The 15,718-nt window shown below is 46.2% G+C and overlaps 1 long non-coding RNA gene across 9 annotated transcripts in view; it reads left to right on the top strand.

Moving 5' to 3' along the window:
• LOC121445145 overlaps positions 1–15,718 on the top strand; it is a 41,181-nt gene that overhangs the window by 16,870 nt on the left and 8,593 nt on the right. For 6 of the 9 annotated variants that reach the window (XR_005973893.1, XR_005973874.1, XR_005973890.1 and 3 more), the window contains 3 exons: positions 10,172–10,301; positions 12,126–12,222; positions 15,122–15,229. This is a non-coding gene — a long non-coding RNA (uncharacterized LOC121445145). Of the gene's footprint in view, positions 1–10,171; positions 10,302–12,125; positions 12,223–15,121; positions 15,230–15,474; positions 15,689–15,718 lie in introns of all 9 variants that reach the window. The other 3 variants (XR_005973892.1, XR_005973876.1, XR_005973891.1) reach the window with 1 other exon arrangement.

Below are 15,718 nucleotides of genomic sequence, written 5' to 3' on the forward strand. Positions count from 1 at the left end.
GGAGGCGACATTCTGACTCACGATCCTGCTACCCTAGCCTCTTGGTGCTTATGTTACGGGCATGAAAAATAAATTATGGGCACATATTTTTATTTTATGTGCATGGGAGTTTTTTTTCTGCATTTTTATATGCCCACCACATGCATGTCTGCTGTCCAAGGAGGCCAGAAGAAGAAAGTGGATCCCCTGAACTAGAGTTACAGCTGTGAGCTAAGGTGAGGGTGCTGGGAACTGAACCTAAGTCCTCTACAATGTAGCAAACTCTCTTAACTGCTGAGCCTTCTTTCCAGCCACCTCTATTTCTTGTCTTTCTTCTTTCTTTTAAATGTATATACTGTGCATTTGTGTGAACACATTCCACATGTTTGCAGGTGCCCGTTGGAAGAGGCCAGACAAATGCATTGAATCCTCTGGAGCCAGACTTGCAGGCAGTTGTGAGCCTTCTCTGTTGATGTGGGAACTGGAGTCAGCTTTACATAATGATTTATTTATTTTGCTAGTTTTTCTTTTTATTAAAAGTTACAAAGAAATATAACAAGAAGGTATGGCAACTCTCCTGGATTTTCTCACTCAGCCCCAACAATTACTAGTTCATGACCAATCTTGTTCCATCTGCAACTTTAAACCCACTTTTATGGGATTTTATTTTCTTTATTTTATTCTGTTTATTGCCCCTGTGGTGCTGGGAGTGGAGGCCAGGCTCTTCTGACTTTAGGCAAATGCCATGCTGCTGAGTTCCCTCACTAGCCTTTGTGTACTTCAAAGGAGATCTCAGGTGTCATCCAGAAATACTTCAGGATGTATCAAAGATACATGCCATGTTTTCTGAAAGTATTTCTTACTCAGAGGAAGAAGGGACTTTATATCTTGGCAGTTGCCTTCCTCATGGTGGCGAGAACTCTTGCTCAGTTCCTCTCCCCCCTTTGCTTTTGGTGTGGCTGTATGTTCATCTGTCCTTTTCTTGATGAATTCTGGGACCTGCTTGTCCTTGGCTACACTGAGCAGCTCCAGAGCTCACTGCTGATGGGGAGCAAGCCACACACCTCCCATATGAACTTGGTGTGTTTGGTGAGGTGCCTCCAGCAGCCACTGTGCCTGGCTTGCCCTTGTTAAAGTCCACAGCCATAGGGTAGCACGGAACCATGGCTGCTGACAGCAGTAAGATACAGGACTGGAAGCCAGACTGTTTGGTCTTCTCTGGAATCTTCAGCTTGCTTGCCATCCTCCAACCCACCTTTGAAGTCTGCCCTGACAGCTTTTGGTGTGTTATCATTTGTTTTGGAACAGGGTCTCGCCATCTAGCCCTAGTCTGGTACTTGCTGTGAAGACCAGGCTGCCCTTAAACTCAAAAAAGATCCAATCTGCCTCCTCAGTACTGGGATTATAGGCATGGGCCTCTGCACCTGCCATGTTTGTTTTGAGGCAAAGTCTTACTATGTAGCCCTTGCTGGCCTGCTATGTCAACCCAGACGTGCCCCCAAGTCAGGAAGATCCTCCTCCCTTGCCTTCCCAGTGCTAGGCTTTAAAGGTGTGTGCTACTGTGCCTGGCAGTGTGGATTTTGCTAGCCTGAGCACTGTTTTGGTTTTCTTTTTTTTTTTTAAATAAACTGTATGTTTACATTTTGCTGTCAAAATTTTTTAAAAAGTGCCACCATTTTAGATAGTATAAGTTTGGCAGTTTGCACTGGGGCTGCCTGTAGCTCTGTTGGTAGAATGCTCACCTTGCATTCATGAAGCCCTGGGTTTTATCCCATGCACCATATAAACTGGACTTGGTGGCCCCTTCCTGAATCTCAGCCCTGGGAAGGTCAAGGCTGGGGGACCAGAAGTTGAAAAATGTCAAAGCAGGGAGTAAAACTATTATTGTACCTGTATCCTCATTTCCAAGCAGTACTGCCTCTTGTCATCTACTTTGGGTTTTGGCAGCTCTGTTGGGGCAAACCCAGCAAATATCCCACAGCTAGCTACATAGATTGATCTAAGTAAAACTGTAAGACCCATTTGGGTACCTGTAGTACAAGACCGGCTCCAAGTCCTCCTTGTTAGTTCTTAAGCTGAGTGAGGAAATAGAGTTTAAGTCGTGATTTTGAGGAATGCTAATGTGCAAAGATTTCTCAGAGTGATGTTCAAGCAGTAAGAGCACAGATGAGCTAAGGCTGAGCATGTTAACGATGTTTGTGTGTGCATGCTGCATGTTCATGAGTATGTGTGCACGTATGTTAACGATGTTTGTGTGTGCATGCTGCATGTTCATGAGTATGTGTGCACGTATGTTAACGATGTTTGTGTGTGCATGCTGCATGTTCATGAGTATGTGTGCACGTATGTTAACGATGTTTGTGTGTGCATGCTGCATGTTCATGAGTATGTGTGCACGTATGTTAACGATGTTTGTGTGTGCATGCTGCATGTTCATGAGTATGTGTGCACGTATGTTAACGATGTTTGTGTGTGCATGCTGTATGTTCATGAGTATGTGTGCACGTATGTTAACGATGTTTGTGTGTGCATGCTGCATGTTCATGAGTATGTGTGCACGTATGTTAACGATGTTTGTGTGCGCATGCTGCATGTTCATGAGTGTGTGTGCACGTATGTTAACGATGTTTGTGTGCGCATGCTGCATGTTCATGAGTGTGTGTGCACGTATGTTAACGATGTTTGTGTGTGCATGCTGCATGTTCATGAGTATGTGTGCACGTATGTTAACGATGTTTGTGTGTGCATGCTGTATGTTCATGAGTATGTGTGCACGTATGTTAACGATGTTTGTGTGTGCATGCTGCATGTTCATGAGTGTGTGTGCTCGTATGGATAGCAGAGGTTAATATTGGCCATCGTCCTAGATTGTTTTTCCACCTTGGTTTTTTAATCCGTTTTTGTTGTTGTCTTTGAGTTAGGTTCTTTCCCTGAAGCTGGAGCTTACCAGTTTGGCTAGATTGTCTGGTTAGGGACCTCCAAGATTCCTCCTGTCTATTTCTCTTGAATTACAAGTGTGTGCCACCACCTTCACTTTTTACATGGGTGATGGGGATCTGAACTCAAGTCCTCATGCTTGTTCAGCACACACTTTGCTAGCTGATCCATCAACTTTTTTAGAGTAGTAACTAGTATTGCTCACTATTAGAATGTATATCACTGTTTGATCATGCCAGCTTGTGTTACATATCTGATTTCTTCCAGTCTGCCCATAGTGTACTTCCCAGGCACATAACAACCCAAAACACTACCACATATTTCCCAACATCCCTTTTGAAAAGCAGTGATTATCACTTAAACTGAGCATGCAAGCTTTTATTAGTATACATATTTTAATTGTTTTTTATTTATTGATTGTGGAGGTGTGTTTGTGTCTGTGTATATATGCTACCTGGAATGACAGCTGTGAACCACCTGACATGGGTGCTAGGACCTGAACTCAGTTAAGGACAGTAAGTACTCTTAACTGGTGAGACTAATTATGATCCTTATTACTTTAGACATTAGTTTTATTAATGTATATGGGGTAGGGGTACAGGGAGGTTGTGCACATGCATTCTGGTGCCCGTGGAGGTCAGAAGAGGGTGTTGAATCCCTGGCACTGGGGTTGCAGGTGGCCGTGAATTGCTTGGCCATGGTGCTGGAAGCTGAACTGCAGCTTCTGGAAGAGCAGCTCGTGCTGGCAGCCGCTGAGCCAGCTCTCCAGCCCCTCACTAGGTTTGAAAACTGATTCTTTCTAGAGGGTTTAACATTCCTTTGAATTTACTGATGTTTGGGTTTAAGAACAACACTTTGAAAAGGGATGTTACCCTAAGACGCGGTTGCACTTAATTGGATGTAGGTCCACCTGGAATGTTAGTGTCTTAGGGTTTCTGTTGCTCTGATCACAGTGCCTCTTCTAAAGGAAAACAAGATGTGCGTAGAGTTCAGAGGTTCAGTCCATTATCATGGTGACGTGCAGGCAGACATGCTAGAGGAGCTGAGAGTTGTACATCTTGATCTACAGGAAGCAGGCAGAGAAACTAGCTGTAGCTTCTGATACCTCAAATCCCATCCCCTGGTCACACACCTCCTCCAACAAGGCCACACCTACTCCCTGGCCACTCCTTCTAAATGGTGCTCCTCCCTATAGACCCTTGGGGGTCATTTATATTCAAACCACCACAGTTAGCAATCAGAGTTAACCCTTTTTCTGAGAGAAGAAATTGCCAGTATGGGTAGGCCTTGACTCTGAGTTGGGACATCTTCAGATCAGCTGCCTGTGTGCTGCATGATGCTGGGGACTGAGTGCTCGGAGGACTCCCCTCAAAGAGAGTCCTAAAGGTGGAGATGGTTGACTCTTGCACAGCCCATCAGTAGTGAGTGCAGGTAGACTGTTTCTCTAAACCCCTCAGCCGCAGGCTCTGGACATGGCAGGCTTCCAGGAAGAAGACTAGGACTTTCTTACTGTCTTCTTGTCACCACTTGTGACTTCATGGCCTGCTTGCCGTTCGTGTCACCAGTGTCGACTGTGTTTTAACTGAGACCAAGGATTTCCTAAGTTTTTTGGCAGTAAGAATTGAACTTTAGTTCTTAGACACCCTAGGCAAATGCTCTGCTTGAGCTTCATTCTCAGCCTGGCATGTTATTATTGTTATCATTGTTGTTGTTATTATTATTATGGAATGCAATCTTCATACTCGTTTCTTGGAGCAAGAATTAGGTATAGCTTGAAATGACATGAGCCTTGTCCAGGATCACACCTAGACCTGGGGCCATGTCTTCCTCCTCAGCACCAGGACTGCCTGCGTCTCCCACAGGAGTTGAGGTTGGACTGCTCAGACCTTTTTGTTACTGGACACATTAGAGCTTCTGAGTAACCCTCACCAATTTGGCCCAGCTTACAGCAGTTTAGAAGGAAATCCAAGGCCTGCAAGAATTGGGTCTATTGGTGTGAACTACCCTGAAGCAGCACCCCTCTCCCCCGGATTGCTGTTTATTTGGTCCAGCATGAGGTCTGAAGCTCATATATACCACGAACAGTTCTGAAATGCCTGCCTTCTGCTGGGGATGTGTTTTCAGTCGTTTCAGTCGTCACTGTGATGAGTCAGGTGATGAGTCAGTGGAAATGTTTGCAGTGTCTGGCCGACATCACAGTATGAGAGCACCTGACCAGTCTCCTTTGATGACTGTCTGTGTCGATGGGGTTTGCCCGTTCGCTTGTCAGAACTGCGCATGTGTCCACTGTGCTTGCTCGTCTCTCTGGAGCAGCTTCCACGGCTATTTTATGAGCTGGAAGCTAGAAGGAAATTGTGCTTTTCTGGCTAATTCAGAAAGGGCTTCCCACAGTATTTCCCTGCACTGCCCTGTCTGGCTTGACAGCCACTGCTAGCTAGCTGGTGTCACCCAGCTCTCCTCTGTTTGAAACATGTGGGCTGACTGCTAGAATGTGAGAAATAGCCAGGTAATTTAACTTGTCTCCAGAGGCCTGGGGCAGGAGTTCAGATCTCCCTGAAGAGCTGACACACCTATCCTCCAGGCTCAGTGTTTTCCTACATGTGAGGCTGGGGTCTATTTGGAGTCCCTAAAATAGAAGGTATTAGTCTGTGCACTGTAAATATATGTTCTCTAGGTCAGGGTAGACCACTAGTTGGCACTTCCCTGTCTCGATTATAGAGACCAGAAGCAGCAAGGATAAACGCACTTCATCAGGCTTAAAAGAAGAGTTCTTACTGCACTGTCTAACATTATACAGCAGTTTGGTTCTTCTTTTCCCCCCTTCCTGGGGCTGAGACTTCAACTCAGATCACACACATATGCTATATTGGTCACACCCCAAACCTCATTTCTTTTTTCTGTAGTTTTATTTTCTAGATAAATCTATATATTCTCTAGGCCGAACCTGGAAGCACTGTTTAACTGTGGAGTCTTCACAGTGAAAATGCTGTGATCTTCTGTAGAGAGCACTGAAAACTGGTGCAGCCTTGGTGCTTCTGACAGCAAACTACTTGTTCTACTGTTGCTTTAAATGTAGATACCCAGGGTAGCAGAATTCCTGCCATCTGCTTTGGCTTCCTTTTCTTCATTGACCGCAAGTGGAGCTCTGTCCCCATCCATTCCTGCTGTGTGGTCAGCTGAAGATTTAAGAAGAGGAGGACAAGCAGGTTCACTGGATCCTGTGTGCATGTGTGCTCTTTCTTTAGGATCTTCATGTTAGAACTGGCAGGGCAGCTCTGTGAGTTCGAGGCCAGCCTGGTCTACAGAGTGAGTTCCAGGACAGGCTCCAAACCTCCACAGAGAAACCCTATCTTGAGAGAGGGGCAAAAACCAACCAAACAAACAAAAAAACAGCTGCCTTAACTCCAGGCCTATCCTTAGTATTAAACAATTAGAGTACTTATTCTTTAAGAACAAGAATTAGAGTACTTATTCTTTGAGAACAGGAAGTCAGTCCTGGCAGAGGATGTGTGTGGGAAGGACATCTCTTCCCCACCTCTATTTAACTGCCTGAGACAAAATAAAGGATTATTTGTTTTTTTACTCCCTCTTTTTCATCAGTAACAAGTCATACTGGTATGGTTCATCCTTCCTATATCAGCCATGGGTTTGTTTGCATGCATGTGTTTTCTGGGATAAGATCTCATAGTTTCTTTTCTTTTTTTCTTTTTGGTTTGTCAACACAGGGTTTCTTTGTGTAGCCCTGGCTATCCTGGAACTTGCTCTGTAGACCAGGCGGGACTCGAATTCACAGAGACCTAGGCCTGCCTCTGCCTCTTGAGTGCTGGGATTAAAGCATGTGCCACCACTGCCCAGCTGATAGTTTCTTCTTTATTGGTCTCTGAAAAAGCATTGGCTTTATCCTCTAGCAAAGAGAACTTGTGGGCTACTCTTTGCAACCTCCTGGCAGCTTACCTGTGTGTATCCAAGCCTTTCTGCGCTCAAGGGTCAGGAATGCAAAGAGGGTTGGCATCATATTATGGGAGAGTGGAAGGGCCTTGGCCAGGTGTGGGCAATGAGTCTACCCCAGCACACCCACTCTCAACAGTCCACTCTGATACACTGCACAGTAGAAGGTAGGAAGTGAGAAGACAGGAAGGGCTGGCTTCACAGGAGACTAGACTGAGCCCTCAGAGGGGCTGGTAGGGAAGATACACAAGGAGACTTAGCAACCAGGATGGGTAGGGACAAGACCACCCAAGAGCAAGAGCTGGCTGGCGTGTGTATTATGGGAAGTTTGCCTTGGCCTGCTCTCTCTGATCTGTCAAATGTGGAGGGAACCTGGAAGTCAGTCCTGGCAGAGGATGTGTGTGGGAAGGACATCTCTTCCCCACCTCTATTTAACTGCCTGAGACAAAATAAAGGATTATTTGTTTTTTAATCATATTTGCTTAGTTACTTGTTTATGTGTGTTTGTGTTGGGGGAGTGCACACACCATGGTCCACATGTGGCACTTTTGCCTGTGGAGCGGTATAGCCAGCTGATTTTTTTTTTATTGTGTATGAGTATTTTGCCTGTGTGTGTATTGTGTGCCATATACATGCCTGGTCAGAAAAGGGCTTCTGATCCCCTGGAGTTACGGATGGTGTGAGCTGCCACGTAGGTGCTAAGAATCAAACCCACGCCCGTTTGCAAGAGCAGCAAGTGCTCTTAAGTATGCACCATCTTGGGTTAGGGTTAGGGTTTAGGGTTAGGATTTAGGGTTTAGGGTTAGGGTTAGGGGAAAAAAGTATGTGCCATCTCTCCATCCAGCCTCTGGTTTTGTGTTTTGAAATGTACTGCCAGACTTAGGAGCTACATTTTTTGTGTGCCTTCTGAGCAAGAAGTCACACACTGGGCTAAATACAGCCCCATTTCTGTCTCAAGTGCTTAGGAACTCAGCCATATTTGCCATCTACAGCTGTGTGTGGCTGTTGTCACATTGCTGTGGCAGAAACCGAGTGGTGGGACAGCGACCGTGGTAACCTTTGCAGATTGACCTGTCCTGGCCCGTTTCTTACATGTTTTCCTTTTCCCTGCTTTCTGATTCATTCAGTATGGTCCCCATGGTTCTAGTTAGTTTTATTTGAATCTTGTTTTCAAATTGTTCTTTTTAAGTTATAAACCTGGGAGCTTTTCACTGCTGAGTAGTACTCTAATACGTATATATTCCATACTTTCTTCATCCATTCTTCCATTGAAGGGCATCTAGGTTGTTTCCAGGTTCTGGCTATTACAAACAATGCTGCTATGAACATAGTTGAGCATATACTTTTGTTGTATGATAGGGCCTCTCTTGGGTATATTCCCAAGAGTGGCATTGCTGGGTCCAGGGGTAGGTTGATCCCGAATTTCCTGAGAAACCGCCACACTGCTTTCCAAAGTGGTTGCACAAGTTTGCATTCCCACCAGCAATGGATGAGAGTACCCCTTTCTCCACAACCTCTCCAGCAAAGGCTATCATTGGTGTTTTTTATTTTAGCCATTCTGACAGGTGTAAGATGGTATCTTAAAGTTGTCTTGATTTGCATTTCCCTGATCGCTAAGGAAGTTGAATATACCCAAGAGATGCCCTATCATACAACAAAAGTATATGCTCAACTATGTTCATAGCAGCATTGTTCGTAATATCCAGAACCTGGAAACAACCTAGATGCCCTTCAATGGAAGAATGGATGAAGAAAGTATGGAATATATACATATTAGAATACTACTCAGCAGTAAAAAACAAGGACTTCTTGAATTTTGCATGCAAATGGATGGAAATAGAAAACACTATCCTGAGTGAGGTAAGCCAGACCCAAAAAGAGGAACATGGGATGTACTCACTCATATTTGGTTTCTAGCCATAAACAAAGGACATTGAGCCTATAATTAGTGATCCTAGAGAAGCTAAATAAGAAGGTGAACCCAGAGAAAAACATATAGGCATCCTCCTGAATATTAACCTTCATCAGGCAATGAAAGGAGACAGAGACAGAGACCCACATTGGAGCACAGGACAGAAATCTCAAGGCCCAAATCAGGAGCAGAAGGAGAGAGAGTACAAGCAAGGAACGCAAGGACCGCAAGGGGTGCACCCACACACTGAGACAATGGGGGTGTTCTATCGGGAACTCACCAAGGCCAGCTGGCCCGGGTCTGAAAAAGCCTGGGATAAAACCGGACTCGCTGAACATAGCAGACAATGAGGACTACTGAGAACTCAAGAACAATTGCAATGGGTTCTTGATCCTACTGCACATACTGGCTTTGGGGGAGCCTAGGTAGTTTGGATGCTCACCTTACTAGACCTGGATGGAGGTGGGCGGTCCTTGGACTTCCCACAGGGCAGGGAACCCTGATTGCTCTTTGGGCTGATGAGGGAGGGGGACTTGATTGGGGGAGGGGGAGGGAAATGGGAGGCGGTGGCGGGGAAGAGATAGAAATCTTTAATTAATTAATAAATAAATAAATAAATAAATAAAAGAAAAAGAAAAAAAAACCTGGTAGCTAGACCTCCAGAGGTAGCAGTGACATTGGGCAGTGACAGTACAGCAGGGTCACATGTTTAATTCCTGTCCTCAGCCATAGGCAGGCACATAGCACAGGCACTGTCACAGCTACTGAGCCACAAAATCTGTGACAAAATTCCCAAGTTCTTAGACGTCCGCTGGCAGTGAAGAATGCCAGCCTGGCTCATGTGAGGACCTGGGTCTCATCCCTAACATAGTAAACAAGCAGCACCCCACACAGCAGCAGAGCCCCACCCAGGACATGACTCCAGAGTCACAGTAGGCTAGATGTGCAGTGTACCCCAGTGTGTTAGACTTCAGGGGGCTGAGGCAGGAGGATCACATGCTTTAAGTCAGTTCATGGACTTACAGAGACCCCATCTCACAAAAAGAAGATAAGGTTCTTAGAGGCCAATGATTAGACAGACGTTAGAAACAGTAGTAGTTTTCCCGGTAGACTATACTGGAAACCCCTGTGATAATAAACAGATATTTACAGCAAGCCTGCAGCCCTCCACCAAAACAACGCACTCAGTTCGTCAGATACAAGGAAAAGACCCAAGACTCAGGAAGGACTCAGTCAGCAAGTCTAACTTGGCTCTGCAAAGCAGCAAAGTACACAACACATTGGAAAAGTAATAGCATGTCTGTCTTGTTTCTGTTGTATGATTGTTCTTCTCTGTGGTAAACATAGGCTTTACATATGCCTTTACCTAATGAAATCGTTCTTGCTTTCTTCCAGCCATGGTCTGAAAAAGTTCTTTAGTTGCCGTGGGATCCAATTGCAGTTGAATATTTTTGGAAGCTTGGCAACAGAAACATCACTGTGTTTGTCCTACAGTGGAGAACAAGGCATGATCCTAATGTCACAGGTAAGGCCCAGTGACTTTTCCATATTTCTGGTTAGGTATTCAGTGAACTGGCTTCAAATTGCAACACAAGGTACTTAGAATAGAATCACACATGTGGGCAACAGATTGAATGAGGAAATTCTGAATAGTTTCTGTCTGGTAAAATACGAGTTGAAAACTCAGTGTGGTGGTGCACACCCGTAATGCACCAGGGAAGGAGTGGAGGACCAGAGCACTTGGGAAGGAGCGGAGGGCCAGAGCACCCGGGAAGGAGCGGAGGACCAGAGCACTCGGGAAGGAGCGGAGGACCAGAGCACTCGGGAAGGAGCGGAGGACCAGAGCACTCGGGAAGGAGCGGAGGGCCAGAGCACTCGGGAAGGAGTGGAGGACCAGAGCACTCGGGAAGGAGTGGAGGACCAGAGCACTCGGGAAGGAGTGGAGGGCCAGAGCACTCGGGAAGGAGTGGAGGACCAGAGCACTCGGGAAGGAGTGGAGGGCCAGAGCCGTCCTTGGCTACACAGTAGAGTTTCTGAGGCTGGCCTGGGATAGACATGTCTCTCAGCTGACGAGTGTTGTTATAAAAGGGAGTGGTTAGGAAGGGTAGAAGGCTAGCATTGCTGTGAGAAGTTAGGTGTCTCCACTAGGTTGGGCTTTGGAATATTTAAATAATGTTTCTTTAAAATAGTTACTTGGCCAGTTTTCTGTCTTCAGATAACGTCTTTCCAGTAGTCTGAGGGCTTATTAGGAATCATTTCTGTTTGCCATTGGGTCCTTTGCTCTGGTCCTCCACTCCTTCCCGAGTGCTCTGGCCCTCCGCTCCTTCCCGAGTGCTCTGGCCCTCCGCTCCTTCCCGAGGAAGTTTGGACTTACTGTGTTGTAAAATACTCCAGAGAACGTAAGGTTGTTTTTGTCCTGGGTCATCCTAGACAAATGGGGGGGGGGGGGGGCTGTGGCAGGCACAGCACACGAGGGCTCCTAGAAAGGAGAGGTAGCACGGGGCAGAGGGAGACATTTGTCCAGCTCAGAAACAGGAAGTGAAGTCTAGTGCTGAAGCCAGTCCAGTATACTCCACTTCCAAGTGTTTCCAGCTTTCTTTATCTGGGAGATGTCAGAACAGAAGGTCTTGGAGGAGCTAGGTAGATTCACTCATTGCCTAGCAGAGTCTTATTGCATGTGCACTGGGCAGCTGCAAGGTAGGGAACCCCAGTGTGGGCAGGTCAGCTCAGGCCACTGGCAGCTGCTTTGGCAGGAAATGCAAACCCAGGAATCTTAGGTCTCAGCTTCTCTTGCCTGTGACTGCTTTCCCACAGAAGAGCATCAGCCCTCCCTCTTGTCACTAGTGTGCCTGGGACAATCGGGCTTGTACAGAAAACTGAGATTAATTGGGAGAGAAGGCTAGCCTTTCTTGACTGGAGCAAAGCGGTTTGTTCCTGCTGCTGCCTCTGCATCTAGAGGGCTCTTCCCCTCTGCACTCCCACTTTTGGGGGACTCTTGTCACTTCCCTTTCTGTATTCTACTTGTCATATATACCTTTGGAAGAGTTCTTGAGGGCAGCATTGATAAATTACAGGCTTATGGTTTAGTCTCAAGAGGAAATGAATTTAATATTTGTTAGTTTGTTTGTTTAAAAACTACCCAGTCAGTTCCTATGCAGGGTTTGTCTTAGTATAAGTCTTAATTGATTTTCTTTTTTCTACTTGATCTGGTAGTTAGTAAAATTGAGTCAGTAGGAAAAGGAGGTTTTCTGCAAGTCCCCAAGTGAAGTATTTGGGTTTGCGTCCATTTGTTTACACATCTGGGAAAGATGGCCTTTACTGAACCCACATCAACTTCTTCCACAAACAGAACTGCACTTCTTAACCAAGCTCCAGGAGCTTGGAATATTATCTTTAACTCCTGCCCGGATGGTCTTTGGAGAACGGATCGCTTCTCATGATGACAGGTATGAAGGGCTGTTTTCCTTCCCAAGGTGGGAGTGAGGTGGTGAGGAGCCAGCTGCCTGCCACCAGGCTGGTGTGCACTCTGAAGGGACCTGCTTGCTCAGTTTTAAAACTCGTGATCAAAGTCACTACTAAGCTTATATATTCTATGGGGTTAGGAATGGCACAGAAGACACCATTGTGTTAAGTTTGATTTTATTTAATTTAGTAAAGTATGTCTGAAGTGAGAAAAGGCAGATATATGTAGTTGGTTTTCCTTTTTAATCCTTTTTTTTCCTCCTTGAGACAGAGTTTCACCATGCCGCCCTGTCCTATAACTCACTATGTAAATCACAGATCTGAGTGAATCTCTGCATTTCAGGCCAGCCAGGGTTACCTGGTGAGATTCCTACCTCCCAAAAGGAGGAATTTGGATTCCAAGCTTCCCCAGTGATATGTAGTTTTAGCAACTCTATTCTGGTGTTGTCGTGTAAGTAGTGACAAGCATGGTGTCTGTTGCCCTTGGGCTGTCTGCCCCTTCTCTGCATTGTTCTGTGTGTTCCCACCTCTTCCAGTGAAGACAGTGCTTCACGTGTTACCCACCCTGCTATGTGCTGGAATGGGAAAGAGGTGATCTAGGAGCACTGCAGACATTCCCTCACCGATAGGAAAGAGATGAGCTTAGATGGGGTGCATTCAAGGTACTGTCAAAGAGCGTGTGAGGAGAGCTGAGGGAGGGCAGCACACGGGTTGGGAGCTTTCCTGGGACTCTGTCCTGGAAGGGCAGTTCTTGTCCACATCGTCACAGGCTCAGGAACCCCGAAGTGCTTGGGTGGAAAAGCAAGTAGGTCAGTAGGCACAGGAAAAGCCTTCAGGCCTCTACCACCACAGCTTTTTTCTCACAGCCAAGGGATTCGAACCCAGGAACAGGCGTGCAGATGAAACTTCCTCTTGGTTTACGTTGCTCTCTGGGTTTCAGAGAGTATAGTTATGTGTCCTGGTGGAAAGCCTCACTATCTGCTTTTATTGATGCACATAGCACCGTTGACAAGTCATGCCCTTTAGAAGTGAACTGAAATGTTTATTAACAAGGATCTTAGCCAAGTGTGGTGGCTCCAACCTGTAATCCCAGCATTTTAGAGGTAGAAGCAGGAGGATCAGGAATTCAAAGTCATGCTCAGTTACATAGTGAATTCTAAGCTAGCCTGGAATTTGTGAGTTCCTGTTGGGGAGTGAGGGTGGTGGTGAAAAGAAAAACAAATCTAACTTCCCCAAGTTCCTCAGAGTTAGGAATCTGTTGTGTTCAGTCCCACCTAGGAGTCGCTGCCACCGGGAAGACGAGCGGCCGCCTGCACCTTAGAGTCCAGTGATTGGGGCTTTGGTTTCACTGTCTTTGTTCGTGCTCAAGAAATAACACTTCCAGTCCTTTCACAGTGTTTGTTGTTTTGTCTTGTATTTTAGATAGTTTCTCAGTAGGCAGCCCTGACTGTTCTTGGAACTCACTATGTAGACCAGGCTGTGCTCAAGCTCACAGATAGCTGCCAGCCTCTTCCTCCCAAGTGCCGGGATTAAAGATGTGCACCGCTGTGCCTGGCTACTCACAGATATTTTAAGAGGGTTTAGACAGGGGTTATCTTCAGCAACAAAACAAAATACTTTATTCTTACTCTCTTTCATCACTGTGTGTACATGAGACCCAGTGTGCTGGAACACACCTGAAATCCCAGCACCAAAAGGTCAGGGTCATCTTTAGTTCAAGGCTGACCTAGGACAGTTAAGACCCTCTCACACATAGGGCTAGGAGTTTAGTGATAAAGTCCAAAGGGATTCCCAGTTCTCCAGAAGGTTGTGGGTGACCCCAAAATGACAGTCATGGTCATACAGTCTGCTTAAGCTGGACTGTAGAAGGAGTGCTGTCAGAGATGAAGGCTCCCATGTGCAGCATTCCTGCCTAGCAGAAAGAGCCGCTTCCTTTGGCTATGTCTGTGGTTACATAGCAAGCCCAAAACTAACCTCTAGGCTCCTCCAGTCCCTAGTAACTTGTATGTGTTATGAATATCCGAGCCCCCTGCTAATCTCACTATTCCCTCTCCCCTGCACTATGCTTCCAGACTGGGGACCACTCTCTTGGAATGGCAAACAAGGCCCTCTCGATATTCATTCTTTTCAGCTTCTCTTTATCATCATGTCTCCTCTGACCCCTGCCCTCCAACACACCAGAGAAGTATCCACAGCCAGTCTGCTTTCTCTCTCTGCTCTGGACCCTTCCAGATGCATCTGGCTGCTCTCTCTCTCTTATCCAACAATGTAAAAACTTCCCCCAGCCATCCAACCACGGAGCAGCCATCTTGGTTTCTTTACTGTGCCCCCAGTTGTGCTTGCCTCACCTGTCAGGCCCTTAGTTTGATCCCAGCTGCGCTACCACTTGTTTAAAATCACAAAAGGCTCCTCGTCACCACGCGTTCTTTTGTAATTGAGCGAATCTATCTATCTTTAGGCCAAAATGATGATGTCTTCTTGAAGCAAAGCAGAAAATTGATTGTTCCTTAAAAATTTGCAGAGCTGATTGTCAAGTAACCCTGACAACTGAAAGCTGAAGTATCTCACAGGCCCCTTACCTTTAGCTTGTCCTCGGCTCAGGTCTTCATGCATTGTCACCACGGTTTACTGTGGATCTGTTCTAGAAAATGTAGGAATCAGTTGAAATTATTTTTTGTAGAACTAGACTGCATGAAAAAAGTTGTTTTATAATCCCACTGATAATTCCAGAGATGCTTATTGTTTTAACCATCTTCAGTTGACGGGACCTGACTTCTGTGTATCCAACCTTGTTTAAAGTGGCTATTTTCTTATTTCATTATAGCCCAGCTTCTCTCAGAGAGGAGTGCTGTTTGCTCATGTTGAACTCTCTTGTAACCATAGGTTCCTGCTACACTTAGCGGACAAAACTGGGGGCATAATTGTAACAAATGATAACTTCAGAGAGTTCATGACTGAGTCGGTGTCCTGGAGAGAAATTATTACAAAAAGGTAATCTTGTTTTCCTTTGCTGTGATCTGCATTTTGTCTGGTGTGCTGCTTGCCGGGTGGTAGGCCCAGGAGAGGGTGAAGGGGGCTCCTAGGAGCACCTGTAAGACCGGACCTCAGCCATCTCAAGTGTCAGCTCTGGGTGCTGTGACTCCAGCAGGAGCGTAGCACAAAAACAATATGCCGAGGGAGGGGGCACCTGACTGCGGGCTCGGGCAAGTCTAGTTTCCATGGCTGGTGTTTTCCAGGAGTTTAGCATGCAGCTTTCCTTGTTGCTGCCGCTGTGAACGTGTCAGTCATGAACTGCTGACGAGCGGTGAATGCTGGCTTCCATGAGCCCACCGAAGACTTGACACTCGAGCGGCCGCTACCCACAAGAAGCGAGAGTGCTGTGCTGTGCTGAGGGAGAAGGCAGATCTGCCGTAGATCTGAAGCAAATAGGGAATGTGCAGGGCAGTGTGGGTAAGCAACACATCTAGACACGCGTGTCTC

The sequence above is a fragment of the Microtus oregoni genome, unplaced genomic scaffold, assembly GCF_018167655.1.
Source record: "Microtus oregoni isolate MIOR12 unplaced genomic scaffold, Mior012 000003F_ref0000135, whole genome shotgun sequence".
Taxonomy (NCBI): domain Eukaryota; kingdom Metazoa; phylum Chordata; class Mammalia; order Rodentia; family Cricetidae; genus Microtus; species Microtus oregoni.